Here is a 4,609-nt window from a genome sequence, read left to right as displayed (position 1 = left end):
CACAGAGGAAACGTGCTCCTGGGACCCCGCTAGTAAAAAGGGGACCCTAGACTCCACACTCCCCAGGCTGTAGTGAGGTCTACAGCCCTCCAGTGTGGTCTTCAGAAGGTCAAGAGGGCACCTGGACTTGGGGCTGGCCTGGAAGGAGCCCCTGGCAGGTCAGTGGAGTGACATGGGAACAGTGATGAGGGGACCCCCTCCCCACAGCCTAGTGGAGAGTGGGGACTCTCACCACCTCCAGTGATCACCTGGACAGCATCCTGCCCAAGGGGTGTCAATGGGGAACTGATTTGAGAGAGAGAAGAAGGGAGAAAGAAAGACATGTTGTTCCACTTATTTATACATCATTGGTTGTTTCTGAAACCTTGACATATGGGGATGACTCTCTAACCAACTGAGAGCTGGCCAGGGCCAAACCACGTGTTTCATATGGTGTTTTCATAACCAATACAGCAAACCTCCACGTGAAGAAGGTAAGTCCACGTGGCTGGTGGCACTGCTCTGGCGGGGTTTGTGCGAGGGCGCCTGTGTAGGCAGGAGCACGGGTGTGAGTGTCACTTTGGAAACTGATTAGCAGGGTAACAAAAATTCACATTACTTCTCCAACTCTGAGATATAGAAATTACAGTCTTATTATAAAAAGAATGAAGGCAGGAGAACCTTTCTGAGTAGCCTGTTTTATTTTTTTCTATTTGAACTTTTTAGGAGAAGAAACAACAACGCACTAAACTGCGATCTTAAATGAGCATTTGTTGAAACATTGAGACGGGCAAAAAAAAAAAATCAAATCAAACAACTTTTAATAATACTTTACTGCCAGAGGAAAATAAAAATCTAAGCTGCCACTATAAAATGAGAAAGGCAATTAGCAACTTTCTGATTGCTGTTTCTTTAGGAATCTACCTCAAGGAGACAAATGACACAGAGGAGAGGGAGAAAAATCTTGTCTTTTTTAAGGGGAAAAAAACCTGTCTATAGTTTGTGAAAGTTACCTCAGGGAATATTTGGACCAAAACATATAGCCCCTGCAGAGAAAGACCAAGAGTCAGTGCTTCAGGTACAAGTGCTGCGTCCAAGGGGTCCTGGGGCCTGACGGCCCCGTGGCCCCAATGGCCCCGATGCTTTGCCGGCGACAGTGATTTCATGAGGAGACGATGAGTCGTGCCGAGAAAACTGAGAGCTACTCAAACTTCATACCTCGATGTGGGGTTTCGGGGACGAGAAGAGATAAACCAAAGAACTTATATGCATAGTCCATGGACACGGGCAATAGGGTAATGAAGACCTGGTGTGGTGAATAGGGGCTGGGAGGAGGGGGATAAATGAGGGGAAAATGGGAGATATCTGTAATAATATCAACAATAAAAATATATTGAAACAACCCCCATACAAACCATGTATGTTTTTTCTAACAAGCAGTATTCAAGTTTCTAACTTGATATTCTAATCTTTAAATTCTATTTACTCAAGACCTACCAAAACCCAAAGAACTGGCTTTAGTAAAACAAGCATGGTAAAATAAAGATTTATCAGTACTTTAACTTGCTTATTGGCCTCCACTGACTCAAAAGACCCATGTCCTTCTGGAATATTCCCTAGGCAATGAGATCAACAGAAGGTGCCCTGGGCTTGTTGTCAGTCACTGTTAATGTCTACCCAACACTCCTCGGGGCATTATCGAATGCTCAGAGAACTAAGCTACAGGTCATTTTAGTTCATTGTATTTGATTTTTAAATTCATCACCTCCACCTGAAAATTCTTGCTCCCACTTTGCTGCAGCCCTTTACTGAGACCCAAGGAAGCGTCTGTCTTCAGGACAAGTTGGAATTAAACTCCAGTGGCGGTGCCTTTGCTTGCGCTTGTCTTAGGAGCGCCCCGCCGCTGGTGGGGACTCAGGCACACCTTCCCGTGAGCCCCATGCCCACCCAGCCACTGTCCTTCCAGAAGTTACTCCATAAAATAAATAGATAAATCTTTGTTTCCCAAATACAACATGAGGAATGCCTATTGTAAACGTCACTGTTGTTCAAAACAGGTGAGAATAGTAAAACCCCGAATAGCCCCAAATAGGGGATTCATGTAGAGAAATTGTGGTGTACCATGAGACACATACTGTGCAACCATTAACATTGAGGCTGATGTGTGTTTATTGCCACATAAACATGTGCAAGATATATTGTTGGATAAAAAGTCAGTTATTGAAGAGCAGGTATCGAGTATCCACTCTATAGGTGTGTATGTTGTTTATCATCTATCTATCTATCTATCTATCTATCTATCTATCTATCTATCTATCATCTTTCTACCTACCTATCATCTATCTATATCTACTACACATTACATGCAAATAAAAAAAACTTGAAAGAATATACAATAAAATGTTCAATATGGTGGCACAAAATGACTTTTAAACAACTTTTTTATGTTTTAAGTTTTTACCCTATTCATTTATAAATACAACAATAGAGATAATTTTATTTAAAATATTTTTCTTTGTCCTCAGATGTACAGGGTGGTCTTTGTCATATTCACCTATTTCTGCCTCAGTTTTTTTGACAGTGCCCTTCGCAGAAGAGCGCTCCAAACCAGAGCGCCCAGAGCCCGGGTGCTGACACAGGAGCGTCTGAGCTCACTGAGACTTCTGCCTTCAGCCCAAGATCAGTCTCCGCACAACGGGGGTGGGGGATGGGTGGGAGGCCAGGAGGAAACAAGTCTCCAAAAGTCAACTGTATAGCTTTTTCCCAGCAAGAACCCATGGAATGAAGGTATGGAAATGATATAAAGGCCGCATTTGTAAAAGTACATGTGTTTCACAGAATTTATGTCACTGAGTTTAACTCAGCATGGCCTGGTGGCATCTATAATAATAAAAGCGTAATATGCTAATTAGACCGGACAGCCAAACGACCTTCTGGACATCATTCCGGATATCCTTCTGGATGAAGCCACCATGGTGGAAGCCCTGGCAGAGGCGTTAGGGGCGATCAGGCAGGAAGGCAAGTGGTTAGGGGCAATCTGGCAGGCAGGTGAGTGGTTAGGGGTCACCAGGCAGGCAGAGTGGTTAGCGGCAATTGGCAGGCAGGCAGGCTAGTGTTTGGGAGCCAGTGGCCCCAGATTGCAAGAGGGTTGTCCAACTGCCACAGGGATTGGGCCTAAATCGGAAGTCAGACATCCCCTGAGGGGTCCTGGATTGCGAGAGGGTGCAGGCCAGGCTGAGGGACCACCCCCCCCCACCAGGCATGAATTTCATGCACTGGGCCTCTAAGTAATAAATATTATACCACATTGTAACAAGTACATGTAGCCATACCTTCATTTTCAGAACAAGGAGTATACTAATCTATGTGTTCAACCAACAGCCTCAGTACAGACACTTCTGAGGTGAGACAGCCACATGTGGGAACCCTGTCCCCGACCCCCAGCAATGTTCATCACTGAGTGAGAATGTAAGGGGCCTGGCCCCTGTGGACACCCACCTCCCATTCCCTGTCCGCACACGTCAGGTTCACGGGCTCAGCTTCCCAGGGACGTCTGGGGTCCCAAGGAACTAACAGGACAAGAAATTATTCAGATCTGTTATGCGATGTCCTCTAACCAAGAGGAGACAAAATTTATTGAAAACATGGTGCTCATTTTTCTACAAATACTCTGAAAGTTTCGTTTATTTGTTCTCTCTCTAGTCCCATAGTGTTGAAACAAGAAAGCTTTGCTGCTAAAGAGGAAGAGAAAGAAGGGTGTTGAAAAAAGTTAGTTTGTTGTCAAGACTTCAAAATTTCCCCCTAAGTTGAATTGAGTTGTCAATTCCCGAGCTGTGATGTCCCCCCCTCCCCCCACATCTCTCCTCTTCTCTCTTTTAATTCTACAAAATCTCCAGCAAAACCATCCTTTGCTTGGCACTGTATAAAATCGAGAAGCTGTTGCCTGTCACTCACTAGACCAGGATTAGCTCCTAATAACAGATCGTCACCTTTCCCATCGACTAACCGCATTTTACTTGCATTTATCTTCTGAAAACAAGGCTTTTCAGATTAGTGGTCTCTCAAATGAACAATCATTGACACAATACAGTTTATCAAACTCGGAAAAGCCTTTCACAGGAACAAACTTTCAACTTAGACTCCCACCTCCCTGCCCGCGTGAACTAGGGGTCACGTACTGCTGGTTCCTCTGGTGACCACCAGGAACGTGCTGTGCAGACCTCACTGCTCTGGGGACCCTGCCAGCAAAGGGCTGTCGGGATGACAAGATCTTTCTAGCATTTCTAGGTTTCTAGGAAAAAAAACTTTTGGAATCATACAAAAACACCTCCCCTTGTTATGACTTCCATGTGGCTACCCATCTCGGTGAGCCACTGAGTCCCGGTGGCTATGACCATGGTTGCACTGGCCTGTGAAAAGCTTGGAGGGGACATTGACTTGACGTTTATGTCCGAAGTAGATGAACCGGACCTAGGTAACCTTTTAGATTTAGCAGCTGCCTAGTGTTAAAAGCCAGTCTCTTAAAAAAAAAAAAAGAAAAAAAAGAAAAGAAAGATTAACAGTTAACAGTATTATTTCAGAGCTCAGTGTCAAAATAAGAAAACACAAACGCTTCCGTGCCTACGCAGCC

The 4,609-nt window shown here is 44.7% G+C and overlaps 1 long non-coding RNA gene across 3 annotated transcripts in view; it reads left to right on the top strand.

Moving 5' to 3' along the window:
• LOC114228764 (uncharacterized) overlaps nt 1-2,663 on the top strand; it is a 9,045-nt gene extending 6,382 nt beyond the window's left edge. For all 3 annotated transcript variants that reach the window (XR_003614882.2, XR_008557794.1, XR_008557793.1), the window contains one exon: nt 2,505-2,663. This is a non-coding gene — a long non-coding RNA (uncharacterized LOC114228764). The remainder of the gene's footprint in view (nt 1-2,504) is intronic.
• Nucleotides 2,664-4,609: the final 1,946 nt, after the last annotated feature.

The sequence above is a fragment of the Eptesicus fuscus genome, chromosome 12 (assembly GCF_027574615.1).
Source record: "Eptesicus fuscus isolate TK198812 chromosome 12, DD_ASM_mEF_20220401, whole genome shotgun sequence".
Taxonomy (NCBI): Eukaryota; Metazoa; Chordata; class Mammalia; order Chiroptera; family Vespertilionidae; genus Eptesicus; species Eptesicus fuscus.
The sequence above is the reverse complement of the archived record's forward strand: the minus strand, read 5'-3'. Positions and strand labels throughout refer to the sequence as shown.